Source organism: Agelaius tricolor, unplaced genomic scaffold, assembly GCF_023055355.1.
Source record: "Agelaius tricolor isolate 1412-34295 unplaced genomic scaffold, bAgeTri1.0.p SCAF_1, whole genome shotgun sequence".
NCBI classification, from domain to species: domain Eukaryota; kingdom Metazoa; phylum Chordata; class Aves; order Passeriformes; family Icteridae; genus Agelaius; species Agelaius tricolor.
Window position 1 is genome coordinate 28662589 of NW_027269261.1, and position 15820 is coordinate 28678408.

The following is a 15820-nucleotide window of genomic DNA, read 5'->3' on the forward strand; positions in this document are numbered from 1 at the left end:
AGCTTTATGTAAACTGATTCATTACTCTCACTTCTAAAATATCAAGGTCTTTTTCTTGTCAGAATTCATTCCGTTTCAGCTATCGAACCTGTTTTTATGTGAGCATTGAGAGATTGTGATCAAGTCAACCCTTCACATGATCTTCCTTTGAGCAGACTGAGCTCCTGGAGTCATTCATGCTAAGGCATGCTTTCTAGTTTCTTAATCAGCCCAGTATCACTTCTCTGTACTTTTTCCAATGTGTTATCATCCTTCTGAAATTATTCACAAATAACCTTTTCATTAGTCAAGCTGCTCTTCAGATGGTTGAATAATATTTGCCTGATGAATTTACATTAACCTTCCTATTGGTTGGTTGTATTTTTTGTGAGTTGTTAATGTGGACAGCTGAAGAGGTCTCTTTTCCTACAGCTCCACTGGCCATGGAAGGCATTCTCATGCATTGTTAGTCCTTCCTCTGGACAAGCCCCTGTGCCATCTGCCATTGATCCCAGCTGTGCCACAGGGAGACACCAGCATGCTAACTTGTAAAAATGTTCCCATGTCTCAGGATGGAAAGGGACATAAAAACCAGCTCCTCTTGGGTAGCTCAGCTCTTTTACTTTTTTCCAGCACAATGCCAGAATCTTTTCATATACAAGAAATTCTGAGAGGCATTGTTATACATCAAATGTACTCCTGAACTGTGGACCTCCTGAAAGGAGGGGATGTGTATCATCCCAAGAAGTTCAAATATCTGCTTCAATGTCTGATGCTAGTTACTGTACCTAGTGCTTTCTAACCTCGCAGTCCCAGTGATTTGGCTTAATTACCAGGCTCTGTGGCTAGTGATTGACATGCTGGGTTATTTGTGAACAAGCAGAAGGCTGGTGTGACTTCTGGGCAAAGTTTCAACACTGTAGAAAGATGTCCTCTCTGAGTGTCCTCAGCAATTCTCATCCACGTTTGAAAAACGTAGATGCCCACAAGAAAACTGTATCTATGTAACAGACACACAAATTTTAGCTCAGTAGAGTATCAAGTCCCTCTTGATTTCCAATTAACCTGATTCCCTTCTCCTTGGCTTGCCATCATTTGCTGCAATGATGCGGACTGTGGAATTTCCCCTTTAGCTTTTCATTAGAAGCCCACTTGTTCAATTTCATGTTCTAGGCTTCAGCTGAACTCTCCTTTCTTGCCAGCTCATGTTTCCACTGAACACACAGCTGGTGAAGAAATAGCCCCTTCCCTATCCTGCAGCCTGCTTCAAACAGATAGGGAACTGTGCTTGTGTTTGCTTTCTGTCTCCCTGAGGCCATTGAGGACTGCAGCCTCAACTCTCTTCCCTGCTACATGACACTTAAATACCACTAACCTTGTCCCCTCCAAACGAAAATCAGGTGATGGGAAAACTCACATCCTTGGGTCTCTCTTCCTGAGGTTTTGGACTTTTGCAAGCAGCTCTCAGTGCCATCAATACTGCAAGAAAAAAAGCCTCTGCTACTTTCAATTAGAAGATCAGAAAGCCACAGCCACCATCAGGCTCTGATCTTTAGCCAAAGCCAACCTCCTTTGCTCCCCAGACCTTTTAGTTTTGCTTTGGTAGACATAAGTGCTCTTCTGTGTTCTTTCCTTCTCTCTGTTCCCTGTTTCCACTCTCCTCACACTCTCCAGACCTTGGCTGGAACCTTTTCATCCCTGTAGGAAAAGGTGTGTATGAACTTCTGCTTCATAGGTGACCGAGAGAAGGCTGGACCAAGGGAGCCTAGGTGATTTGTCCCCAGATATTAGGACAATAGGCTTTCCTGTCAATGTTTTCCATCACAGGAGGTGATGCACACTGTCCTGGTGACTGAAAATGCCCAAGAGGGAAAGGGAAGGGCCATAGCAGAGGTCTGCAGCCAAAGCAGCAGCAATTTGATAACCAAGTGTAGCCACAAATGAAACTTGGAACGAGGGAATGACAAATAGCAAACCATTTCCAGATGATCAAAGTCCACCCATTCCAACATGCCATCTACTGGGCCTGAGCTTGGAGCCTTGGGAGAGATGGAGCACATGACACTGAAGAAACAGGGAAGATGAGCTTCCACACTCCACAAGGATTTCTTGTAAAAGATGGTCTCTCCCTCACCTCTTCTGGTGTCTGGACTTTATGATCAGTGTCCTCAACTCTGCTCTGCCAAAAGCTGAAGAGACCAAGGCAGAGGGCCTGCAGAATTTCTCGTGAAGCTCTGTGAGAACAGTCTTTCTTGTTTTGCTTTGTAGAAGGAAAATACATCAAAGCAGCAAAAGTACAGGCTTTTTAATGTGGAAATTTTGAGTCTGTCCTCCTCTACCAGAGCCTCCTTCATGTGATGCTGACCAAGTAGGGCACATGCTTAGATGTACCCCCTACTATGGGATGCTCCAGCTTCAAATGTAGCAGCCTGTGGTTAAGAGGTGCTGAGCAACATTCAGAGTTTCAAAATATTGGATGGTCAGCACTTCTGTAGTTCTTCATGTGTCAGTTTATTGACCTCTGTGGAAACCTTGAGAGTGATGACAGAGAGGATGGTGAGCCATTTGCCCTGGGTTAGAGGAGGTGAAGTCCATGACTCATGACCTTCCTGTACATCTCAAGGTAGTGCAAGTCACTGCTAGTGAGCTGCAAGTGAGCAACTTTGTGTCCTCCAGATCTGATGGAACTGAAGAAGGTAGAATTGAGGGGCACATCTGAAGTACTGCCATAAATCTCTCTGTGTTTCAGAGCTTTTTCAGTCTGCTCACTTGAAAAATAGGCAAATGAAACGAAAGGGAAAGAGAAACCTACCTAATACCATGACAGGTAAATGTTCTTTCATACTTCTTAAGTGCCACTGAGGGCAAAGTTTTATCATTGCAAAAACAGCTGCTATTTGCCTAATCCTTCCCTAACATTTATGGTAGATAACATTTACATTCCAGTTCTTCCCTAAAGCTTTGTCACAGGGATTTAGGCAGGAGTTCAAGTACCTGGCAGCTGGAACTATGCCTCTACTAAGCCACCTAAAGACTGACATTCCAGGCCTCCCCTCATGGAGAAGAGCCTTGCTTCCCTAACTGAGCTTCAGCATCCTGAGTACAAAGCCTGTCAGATTTCATTGTTAACGAGTGAAGAAATAAATTGGCCTTAATTATTCTATGAAGAGCTTAGATGGAATTTTACAGGAAAGAAGCTTTGTTTAGAGATTATAAGAGGAGACTCTGAGCCAGGATTCCCAGATTTTATTTCTGGTTCTGCCCCTCATTCACTGAGTAGCCCTGAATGAATATCTTGTTTTTCCCCATCTGTAAAAAGGAGTGGTGATATCAAACTTCCTGGCATAGATGTTTCTAGGCTTAATTAATTAACAGCAGTAAAGCAATCTGAGTTTTCTGTTGGAAGATGCCATAGTAATAATCTAAGAAATATTTCTAGCTGCTTTGGTATTTGGCATTCTCATTCTTTTTCATATATAGAAGACAGCCCTCAAAGAGAAAACAGAGTTTTCAATCTCCTAACTGGTTACTGGGCATTAAGGAAAACTGGTGTTTAACTGGGTCATAAATTCACTGAAATTGCATTTCTTCTAAGGCTGTGAAGAACAGACAGACAGACAGACTTTTGCTCAACTACTTGTTGGTCTAAAATTTTCAGTCAATTGTTCTATGCAAACAAAGCTTTTTGCAAATTCTATGACTTTTGTTTGAGTAGTTTGCAAATTAACTGTGGCTTTTGTTTGAGTAGTTTCTGCTTGCAGACTGATTGGCCAATCAGCTCACATAGTATTGTGTCTGCTCCTTATGTGTATAATGCTCAGGCTCCCAAATACCTTACAAAACCTTACAAATACTCAGGTTCCTCTGGTTGGAAAGGACTTTGGGAGGTCTTCAGATTAACCTCTGGTTCAAAGAAGGAGAAGATCAAATAAAGGATGAGGAGAGGTTGCTCAGGGCTTATGACAGTTGGGTAGGGAAAGCTTACAAGGGTGGTGTCTGCACAACCTCTTTGAGCAGTATTTGGCTATTCTCATGGTGAAAATGCCTTTCCTTAAAGCCAGACTAAACATCTTCCATTTTAGTTGGGGTCCATTGTCTCTCATCCTCCCACCACTCCCTGTGATGAAAAGCCTGGCTCCATCTTCTTGATAATTTCCTTGGAGCAGCTATCAGGGTGCTGGTTGTCTCCTACAAAGCCATCTCTTCTGAGGCTAAACAAGACCAGTTCCCTCAGCCTCTCCTCAAAGGGCTCTTGCCCTCAAACCTCTTGGTGGTGTCTGTTGAACTGGCTCCAGTGTGTCCATGTTTTTCTTGCATTGGGGATCCAAAAGTGGGTCTGGTGCTCCAGTGCCATCCGAGTACCTCGGGAAGCTGGATAAACACATCTGTCACCCTCCTGGCTGTTCAGCCTTTGGCTTCTTTTGCTGCCAAGGCACACTCCTGGCTCAGGCCCAGCCTGCTCTCTGCCTGGATACCCAGATCCTTTTCTGGAGAGCTGCTCCTCTCCCTGTCAGTCTTAGCCTGTACTGCTGCAGGGGCTCTTCCTTCCCAAGTGCAGGATTTTGCATTTATCCTTGTTGAATTTCATAAGGTCCCTCTCGGCCCATTCCTCCAGCCTGTCCGGGGCTCTCTGAATGGCAGCTTTGCACTCAAGCATATCAACTGCCCTCTAATACTTTGGTGTTGTCTCCAAGCTTGATGAACAAGCACTCCATGGTCTCATCTAGACAACTGCTAAATATGTTTAAAAAGGAGAGGCACCATGAGAGACCTACAGTACCCAGCTTGTTACCAGCCTCCAAATAGGGCATGACATCTATTTGCTCTTCTCCAAGTCTGACCATCTAAACCAGTTTTTTTACTGTCTGTTAGTCCACTCACCCAGACCATAACATCCAAACTTGAATACAAGAATGTTGTGGTAGAAGCCTAAAGCCTTGCTAAATTCATGGTAAGATGTCTGCCAAGAAATCACGTATGAATAAGAGCTGCATCTATTATATTTACCTATATGTGTGTGCATGTGCAGTCCCTTTTTGAAAACAGGCTTGTGAACTACTGTGTAGTCATAGTTTAAGAGTTAGTCAGCATGGTAGTAAATTGAATTTGTGTCTTAGAATTCAACTTCTTAAACATGTGCTCTGTTGTTTTCCACTATATGGTTTTCTGTTTTACCTTTCACTGGGCATTTTTAAAGCAACCATCCTTGTCCTTACATCCAACTCCAGCTATGAGTCAAATGGGCTCTGCATTTGAATGATGAGCTACTTCTAACCGTAAGTCATTCTCTAAAGTTTTTCCTTCCCGTAACTCCAAAAGGAGTTCCAATCTTTTTAACCTCTGCATTCCCCAGTAATGTCAAACACATGGTCTGCAGAAGATATGGACCACCAATAAAACCATGGGAAGCTCAGGGACTGAGAGAATGGATGTGTGAAACACTCTGTGAGAATGGGATTGACTCCACGTACTCTATGTACTCCAAGCCTGTGTAGGCTTGTCAACCTAAGCAGCATGGATCTCAGGCACTGTCCACTTTGTGTATACCTAGGCTTTAAACCAGATCTTCAGCTTCAATCATCACATCCTTGTTGCTGATGTTCAGCTCTGTCCTGTGTCCATCATCTCATCTCCTGTTGCTTGGAGTTGTAGCATAGGGAGTTTTCCCCCACAGCTGAGAAATGGAAGCTGTATGTGATTATCATCATCTCTTCTTGCTAGAAATATGCTTTTCTTAATGAAGTTAAGAATATGCTCTGAGAGCTTCTGGGTGCAAAAAGTGGCCACATGAGGCCATGCATTGAGGCAGATGTGGCCACTTTTTAACTGGGTTGGGGAGTTCAGTCCCTGTGAAAATCTTGAGCTATTGAAGGAGGATTTTGCCTAAATGAGCTGCTCAGATGCAAAATCAGAGCCATCCTCTGCAGTCCCTCAGTGGGTGCTGCTGAACTGGAGTGCAGCCACGCTCAAGACCCTTGTTCATAATGGACAGTGCAATGCTACTTATGCCATGTACTTATGCCATGTATGACCTATCCCTAGCTGGAGAGGAGACTTTCTGAACCTCTGGTTCCTCTGTTGGAGATCTCCCATCCATCCAGGTACTGAGTGGCTAAAAATGTTATACACAAAGGCTGGTGGCAGAGCAGCCAGGACTGGTGCCGAAAGGCAGGCCTCACCTCTCTGTACAGGAGACAAATTTCCAAAATCCCATGTGGGGCAATACTCTAGCTTCCCATCCTTGGGCAATGCTAGGCATGTAATGGTACCTTAGCCCAGATAACTTATAGGGAATTGTTTTTCAGACTGGCCTGTCAGCTCATGCCATGTTGGACAGTATGGTGGAGATGCACAGGTCCACAAGTCAGGCAGCACTCGAGCAATGAAACAAAGCAGGGGAAAACTGGCATGTGTGAAAAATGCAGAGGCTGCTGTTTGTGTCTGACACAGCCAGTGCAGCTTGGGTGAGCGTATGGCTGGATGTTTTTTCTGGCTGATCTCCCACCCAAAGTGCACTGATGACCTTTGTTTGGGAGCTACCTCCTTCCAACAATACTCATGTGAATATTGTGGTAATCATTATTTCCATTTGCCAAGAGGTGCAATAACTAGCCAACTAGCCTAACTGTGGTAAACCCCAATCCAGTGACTCCCAGTCCCCTGAATTTTAGGTGTAATTCCTTTATCAGCTCTATAACACAGCATTGGTAACAATCAGGCAATTGACAGAGTGGTGTAATGATCCCTCTAATGCCCTGGATGGAATGGCTGAATTTACTCTTAGACTTTTGCACCTTGTTTTCTGGCACACAGAAAATCCATTCCCTTGTGATAATCTTAACTGTGAATGTAGGTACTGCAGCCCGGTTTTTTTATGCCAGGGTTATTTACCAAAATTGAGTAATGTAGGAGTAGGAAGGGAGGCAATCTCTTTGTGCAGCCTTCCTACCCATGCAAGAATGTACTTGTGTGATGTAATCACTGTCTTGAACCAGCTAAGCCTCCTTCCCTTCTAGGATGGCATCTGCACCTCTAGGTTAGAGACATTGTTTTGCCAACAGCTGAGGATGTGTGGGGAAAGGTCCTGCTCTTTACATGGTGGGGCCTGCAAATGCTGCCCTTGAGACTGCTGTGAAGCACCTCTTGGAACTGGAGTAGTGACAGGCTGGAACTCCTGAGAAGCCACAGAGCCTTTGACATGCTGTGGACACCAGCAGGCTTGGCCTGAGATGTGTCCCCCACCAGGAGTGAGAAGAGCCCCTTTTGCCCTGGCTGTCAGCAGAGTGTCTGCAACACACTGCCCACCCAGGATCCATGAATTCTGATCACTTCAATGAAAATCATTTGGTGCAATCAGCAGAGAAGGGAGGTTTGCAGCTACCACAGCCACCTGCACAGACACATGTGCTCCTGCAACCATCTTCTTTGTGCCATGGTTTCAGTGAGCAAGCAGACAAGCCTGCTTGTAAGACACAGTGGTGTGTCAGCCAGCGGGGATGGCTACAAATGTGGCTTTCTCCAGCTCTGCTCAGCAAGACCTCCTCCTGCTGCTTGGAACAATATGTGGTTACCACAACATGACATCTAGTTAAGAAAACAAAGCCAAGCACAATCCACCCAAACTTCAAACCTTCCCCCTTTCCTTCAACAACAGATTTTTCTTGTCAGGTTCAAATTATTTGCCAATGAGTGCTGGAAAAAGCCGTTGCTCTGGTTTGGCCTGTATTTATTTGCTGCACCAAACCAACAGAAGGTGTTTCTGGGAAATGAACATAAGAGGGTACAAGAAAATGACATTGGCCTGGCTTAATTTACTAACTAAGGCTAGCTTCTTCAAGTGTTGGGCCATGGTGATGGCTATTTTGTACTACTCCATTGCATTCCTCTTCCTGAGCTGATGTGTTCAGGCTGCATGCTATAATTTCTGGTTTTGGTGAATGGAGAGCAAAATCCCCAAACCCAGAGGCAGTATCACCCAGCCTTGGTGGGCAGCTGGCTGGGTCACCTCTCTGCACTCCAGCCCACAAGTGAGGTAGGCTGGGAGAGCAGAGACACAGACACTCGGTGCTCGTGCTTGCTCTTACTGTTGTTTTTGAGGAAGTCTGCTACACGTTTGCAATGGAGCCAGGTAGTGGATGGATGTTGTACAGAACTTCAGTCTCCCAGTCTGTCAAGCTTGAAAGTTTTTCCAGCTTTCAATTTTGTCTAGAGTTTCCTTCTTAAGACTCCCCCCTTCTTCAAACAGAGCCTCAACTCTGGCTGGGTCCCAGAGATAGATACCAAATGGTGCTTTTTTCCCTTTCTTTTGCTCTTTCTTCCTTCTCATGAAGCTGGCAGACTCTCCAAACACACATCCAACCAACGCACAGTGCATTCGAAAACAGGCCATCTGGCTGAGCACTCCTTGAGAATGAGAAGACAAGAAAAACAACCCTCTTGGAGCTGGCAGCCGAAAGGCAGGCAGCCCGTACGTGGACTTGATCTCGTGGTGCAATCCAAGAGCTGTCCAATCCAAGGGCATTGCAAAAAAGCTCTTTCCTAATGAGCAGAATACGGCTGTCTCCAGAAGCGGCTCCAAGTCAACAATTTGAGTGGGATGCTGTAACTCTCCTCGCTGCACATGTGCTCATTAATTAAAGCCACTTTGGAAGATGCCCCGGACACCCCCGCCAGGGCTGCCAGCCTACCCTCCCTGAAATCCTGCTTGCTGCTTTGCAGCCCCCTGCTGGGCCCGGAACTGCAGAGCCCCAGGAGAGGGACGGGGCCACCAGCATCCAGCTCCGAACCGCAAAGGGGACCTGTTGCGTCACCGGTGAGCAGCTGCGGGGGAGCACAGCCCCGGGAGGAAGTTGCACTCCGTTTGCTTTGCCATCATTTTTCTCCCCTGAGTTTGGAAATAGCCGGAGTGCCCCAGGCACAAAACCAATCTGTGCAGGTCAGCAAGTACCAGGGACTGAAGTGAGCTGAGCAACCAGTATTGCAATGCTTCCCTATTTTTTCTGGTGGCTAAGGACTGGATTCACTAAAGCAGGGTGGCTGAGATGAATGCAGAGCCATTAGTAGCCAAATCCATCAACAGCAGAACAGGGAGTACTTAATGAAACTGGTAGGAGATGAGTTTAAAACAATTTAAAGAAATTACATCACATTAATGGTAGAGAATTTCTGGAAGTTACTGGCCCAGAAGGCTGCAGAGGCAGAGAGCATCATTGGGCTCAAAATGGAAGAGACACATTTGCAGCCAACAGGCCCATAAAATGACAGTAAAAGGAACAGGCAAATGTGTAATGGAACATCCCAATCCAACAAAGGTGAATGCTGAGGAAACAGATGGGAGAGGAAAATGTCCAGGTGTATGCTCCCTGGACCTTGCCCTAGCTGGGGGCAGAGTGCTGAGTGGGGGGGGACCATTGCTCTGCCCCAAAGGCTATTCTTCAGTTTTTGCTGTAGGATTCAGTCACTGTACCAGCCCAATCTGAAGGTCATATGAACAGATTGCTGCCTCTTTAAGTTACCAGAAGGAAGCTAGAATCCAGTTTTTCTCTGAAAGCGGAATTTGCGGAACGTGTTTCTGTGAATGTTAACAGTCGTGAGCCCTGGCTTAATCTGTTTGCTCTCCCAGTCAGTGCATTTCACACAGTGACAGGGTGATTCATTTGACTCTTTATCTTCTTACTTGGGATCTCCTTGTTTCTGCATCTGCCCCTGCAGTTCTGATGGGAGCAAGGACAGCTCATAGCTACATCTCAGCTCTGTGTGTAGGGCTTTCCAAAGGCTACTTACAGCTCTGCAGCTCCAGATGGCTCTTCCTCAGGATTCTGCCATGGCTTCTTGCATGCAATTGTGTTTCCAAGGCCAGGGGCTAAAACTCTTGAACTTTTGACTTTATTAATTCAAGAGTAAGGTTCTTTAAGTGAAAAGTTATCTTGAAAAATTATGACAAAGCATGTGCAGCACTAATGCAGGTCCTCTGTATTTCTTGTCACTGTTATCAGAGATATTCAGTACCTGTTCCTTTTATCAACATGCAATTTAGTTGTCCCCAGCCAACAGAGGTGAGGTCTAAAACAGGTTTTGCATCATTATTTTTCTAAACCCACTGTTTTATGAGCTTTAACAATTACAATGACATGTTCCTAAACTGAAAATAATAAAAACAGGGATTTGATGAAGTCAAATATGCCCCTTTTTTGATGCTGACTGAATTCAAACACAGGTGGTTAGCTCAGAAGAACCTGGGACTGACAGGATACAGGGAGCTGTATTAAATCAGAATGAAGTGCAGCAGTGCAATTGCTAAATCATACCAGAGAGAATGTAAATAGTAACTGAAAAGCTTCAGCATGGAAAATAATGGGATAAGGGGCATGACAAATTAAAAGGATTGTCTGTGTGATTGAATCTATTCCTTTGCTGTCATGATATCCCACAACTGATAAAAATCTGTCTTCAAACAGTTAAGCTTTTTATTCCTATTGCTTTTTTTTCGAGGTTATTCTGAACTTCACTCTGCTGTTGTTTTGAAGGTTTCTGCAAGTCTGCAGCCTCAATTTATTTATGACCAGTGTGTGCCCATTTTAAGATCTTTCCTTTTATAAACTCTAACCTGCTATTAGCCACATTTAGTGAAGGTTTTAGGGCATAATTCATCTCCTCCAAATATGTGTGTTCTGTTATGCTAACATTGTCCCTTTTCTTTTTTATTTTTAGCTTACAGGAAAGCAGAATAATATGCAAAACCAAGATGAAACATGCTTCAGGTCTACATTACAATGCAAACAGAAATGTAAGTCAGCTGAAGACATCAGAACAAAATGCTTTGTAAGTGTTCTGTGCTATCAGTTATTCAAGGGATAGTTCCAGGTAACACACCTTTCATGCACTTTGATTCCTTTGCAGCTTTTGATGGGACCTTGTGAAAGGTAGGTTCCCTTCAGGAATGTGCTCTGAGGTCTGAGGCAAATCAGCTGTAGCTCTGGGAGAGTGGTGTTTCCAGAGACCAGGTTCCAAACTTGCTTGAGATGTTTGTGCGAACAGCGCTCTTTACAAAGAAAGAACATCAGGGTATAGTGTCATGATACTGAGAATACAAATTCTCAGTATCAATTGTGCTGTGGGAGTGTCATTTGTGCCTTATATTCCAATAAAATGAATTAAATTTTCTTCAGATCTTTCCAAAATTAGATGTAGAGAGTGTCCAAACCATCACCAGTGAAAATGATGCCAGTTGGAACACTTCTAGTGAAAAATTTGGTTTTAAGAGAACAGATATTTTCATAAAAAGTGTTCACTGACCTCCAAATATGCCTCCCTTGCAGAAACCCAAAAGCCTTAAAAGCAAAAGAGATTTGATTGTTGGCAGTTTGGGGATTATTCCTCTCCCTTTCCCCCAGCGTTTTCCAATGGAAAATATTCAGGGTTTGGTTTTTCAGCCCTTTGCTGAAATGTCAACATTTTCCAAAGGGTGAAGGAGGGGAAAAGAGAAGAGAAGAAAAACATGTTCTGACCAGCTCCAATCAGAGCCAAATGGCTCAGTCCTGGGTTTGGTCAGGGAAGAATGCTGGAGGGGAGAAAACAGGAGTGTCTTGGTTCCATGCACAGCCTGGCTGGGCTGAGGGCTCCTATCAGACCCATTCCTGTGAGTCATTATGGTCTCCATTTCCCCAGGATACTGTGTGGGACAGCTTTTAAGCACTCCAGGGCAATGTGTCACTTTCAAGCAGTTCCCTGTTGCTTGCCAGGGCCACTTGGGCTGTCCATGTGCGTGTGGGATGCACACAGGTACGCTCTGCTCAAGTCCTCCAGTATTTCCATGACGTCTTTAGCTCCCAGAGACAGCAATAACACCTGGCGCCCATCCAGACAGGGGAATTCAGCTCTCCTCCATTCATGAAAGAGAGGAGAAAAATGGCATGTACCTGTAACCATACATGATTGTCTGTGTCCTCTGCCCAGGTGACACTGTCTTGTGCTGTGCAATGCCTGGAATTTAGCCTTTGAAAGCTCAGGCTACCTATGGACCAACTGGCTCTAGGTAGGGAGAAATGCTAGAAGAGCCAACATAAAGGCTGCTGACCTACTCATGCACATTCATGTGCCATCATGCTTCTGGGGGAAAAGGAGTGGCTTCATTTCCACAAAGCATTGCTGGTCCCCAGCTGCATGCTCAGCCTCCTGAAAACTGTTCCTGCAATTGGGAACCTTCAAACCTGGGAAGGACCAGGGCCACCTCTGCAGCTGCCTCTACAAGGTGTCTCCCACAGCTGCAGCTGGGGGAAGTGGTAGATGGATGCATACCCTGGCTAGGTCTTTGTCCCCCTCTAGTGACTCAACTGCAATTCCGAGTCCTACTCCCTCTGAGCAAGATGGTAATTTAGGCCAGGATGTTTCCTTTCTGAAGGCCAGTAGGACATCTAAGTACCACTGGCAGGTCATGTATTTATACACACTCAGACATTATCCACTGCAAGTGTAAACAGTAATTTAGGAGCCTGACTTTCTGTTCTAATAGGCCACATGTGCCTGCTTTCCTCCCATGGAAGATGGCAGTCACAGGACAGCCCATACCTGATCCTCCCAGGAAGAGATCCAGCTAGGACCACTGTTCCCAGTGCAATAGCACATGCTCCCAGTCTCTTGTAACCAAACACTTGCTGAGTCACAGCCCAGTCACCCGTACGCTCAGCGAGTCGCGTCAGCCATCTGTCACCAGCACATCCTCCTCACCGTGCTCTGACTCCATGGGGAAAACAACAGGAGGCAGATTACATTCGACTAAGGAGCCAGGCTCTCGTGCATTTTGGCTCTGAGTAACCCCTGGATTGCCTTTTAACCGTGCTGAGGGCTTTGGCTCCTCTTAATTTGGCCCTTTGTCAGGGAAGAAAGTGACATTCAGGTTGAAACACTGGAAGCTTTGCCTGACTAATAGTGACTCCAAGCAAAGCTGACTCAGACAGGACATGGATGGCATTGTACAAAATGTCCCTCCTACGGACAGATCATCTACACAGATCTCCACACTGGTATTCTCCTCCAACTAGTGTTTAAAAAACAGCTCTGAAATATAGGGTGCCCTGTTTCCTAAGGCCTTGTCCCACCCACTGTGTCAGCTAAAGGCTGCAAGAGCAGCCTTGCCATGTCCCTTGTCCTAATGAACACCTGTGTTTCCCTGCACTCAACCACGTGCCAGAGGTGCAGCCTTGCCAGGCACAGCCCAAAAAAAAGCAGGATTGCTTCCTGTCGTGTGCCTGTGTTACCCACCAGATGAGGCACTGACCAGGTCTGGGAGCCAGGCTGGGGGAGTGTAGACAGCTCCAAGTAGGGATTCACAGGGGATTTCACAAAGCCAGGTCCCTGCACTGCTTGCCACAAGCTCCCCAGGCAAGGCTCCCCAGCCTCCTCTCTCGTGCCTGGAAGTCTCATGCCCATCAGCTCTGAGGGACAAATCACCCACACTAGCAATCTGACCATCCTACTTTTTCCTGAGGCAATGAAAGAGTACAGAGTAGATGTGGCCTTTTTGTTGTGGAGGAAAAAAAAGTGAACTCAATGCCAGGCACAGATCCCAGGCTGTGGAGTTCAAATCACGCTCAGAGCACATAATTCCCGTTTGTGTTTGTGTGCACGCAGGGCAAGGGTGGGAGCTGGCGGGGGTGTGTGTGTGTGAATATAAGAATGTAATTGTCATAATTTAATCCAAAACTACTTCTTGGAAGGAAAAAAAAATCAGGCTGACACAAAACAGCATGTTCAGTTATAAACACCACATGAAAGAGCCGTATTATGTTCTGCTTGGTAACTGACATGGAGCGCTAACATTCTCAGCTGCCCACTACTGGGCAAAGGCCTTTCCAACTCTCCCCCTCACCCCCAAAACACCCCCCCCAGCCAAACTGCAGAGCAGATACCAATTTCTGAGGCCGCAGAGAAATCCCACATAGAAAGTTCATTATGGGCAGAGCAGGCTGGCTGGCAGGCAGAGTGGCGTGGAGCACAGAGATGGCCATCTGGGACTGGGAGTGCTCCCAGCTGTGCACGCACATCTGCAAGGCCACGGAGAAGTTGGCACACACTGTGGGAGCTTCAGAGGGACTTGTCCCCTCAGATTTTCTGTCACAGGACTGTGTATTCCTGGAGCAACATGCCTTGCTGGCACCAAGGCTGCTCCTCCCCAGCCAGCTCAGGGGTCTGCAGGCTCGAAGCAGTAGCAGCCATCAGCAATGGTCTCAGGGCTCCCTGTGCCCTTCCCTTCTCCTCCCAGGCCTTCAGCTGGAGTGACTCATTTCATGTAAAGAAAGCACAGTCATTCTGGCTTAGATCCTCAGGGGTGCTTACCTACTTAACTCTGGATGGCACTGCGCCCCTCAAAAAGCACCCAGGAACACCAGAGATCTGATAATTCACTCAGTATTCTGTATTTCACCAGGCAGAATCGCCCTTCCTGCCTGTGGGGCTGGGAGACAATGTGAAATTGCCTTTCCAATTCTTGCTGTCCCCTGCCGTGGGGCTGGTTGGGGTCTCGTCCTAACTAGAGGCTCCACAAATCATCTACTGGAGAGTTGTTGCAACAGGATATCACAAAATAAATGCCTTCTGCTTGAAGAATATGTTTTTTAGCTTGACGCTAACCTTTATTTTTCGTGGGGCTGGGTGACATTATTAGCACCCGTGCTTACTGCTGAAGTGAAGCATCTTTGTTGCAGCGTGGGTGGGAGATGGGTTATCGTCAATATGGAGCAGATCTAGAGAATGACTTCTGTTATTTACTTCTTTTCTCTTCTTGTAGGACATGTGACACAGTTTAACAAAGATCTGCTTAGCTGAAAAATCCAATTAAAACCCGAATTGTCCTTCGGCTGTGCCTGGCACGCTGCCATTCCAGGAGTCCAGTGCAGTGGGAATAAAGTGGAAGAAGAGATAAACGAAACGCGCGGTGACACTGCGGGACAGCGCGGCTAGCGCTGCCCTTTTCCCCTGAGGACGGTCGGGCTTGGCACTGCCGGCACAAAAGGGATGGGCCGGGCAGGATCCCGACTCGGCGGCCCCGCCCGAAAGGTGGAATTGAACCACTCTGTCGCTAGACAGCTACAGGTTTGAAGCCTGCACCCCAGACCACTGAGGGTCATCCGGGCAATTCGGAACATTCCTGTGACTCCCTATATGAATTCCCCTATCCCTTCCGCCCCAAGGTAACGGCGGGCGGTGTTTTCCTGCAGGCATGGTCGCTCAGCCTTTTCCCCATGGGATAGCGGCCCTCACGGAGCGCAGGGCGCGGCGGGAGCGCGAGGGGCGGCCGGGGCGGCCCCCGCCGCCATCCCAGCGGCCCGCGGGAGCTGATGCAAATAGGCGGGCGGTGATTGGCTCTTCCCGCGGGGGGCGGGGCCGGCCCGGCGGGTGAGTCACGGCGCTTCCCAGAAGGAGCGGGGCCGGCCCGGCGCTTCCCGCACCTCCGGGACCCTTACAACATCGGACAGGGCAGCTTGTGCAACAGCGGGGGCGGCCCCGGCCCCGAGGTGTGCTCCGAGGAGACCAGGGCACGGGCTCTGTTCTTTTTCTTTTTTTTTTTTTTCTTTCCTTTCCTTTCCTTTTTTTTTTTTTTTTTTCCCTTCCAGTGGCTAATGCCAGATACTCTGGAGGATGTGAATCTCCCATGAGATACATCCCAGAACAATAATATCCTCTGGGAGGAAATTCCTCCCTGGCCCCCAGCTGAGGATCAACTTATGCCCCGAAGTATGAGGATTGAAAACACTTGTAATTTTATCCCAGCGAGTGTAACTATACAGGCTATTTTCATAAACCCTTGAAGAATTACCCACTTATTTGCCTCGAGAGATTCCTC

The 15820-nt window shown here is 46.7% G+C and overlaps 1 non-coding gene across 1 annotated transcript; it reads right to left on the reverse strand.

Annotated features, from left to right (window-relative positions):
* Positions 1–15023: 15023 nt before the first annotated feature.
* TRNASTOP-UCA (transfer RNA opal suppressor (anticodon UCA)) lies at positions 15024–15110 on the reverse strand. Its single transcript has one exon. It is a non-coding gene; the product is annotated as a tRNA-Sec (tRNA).
* Between the last annotated feature and the right edge of the window lie 710 nt (positions 15111–15820).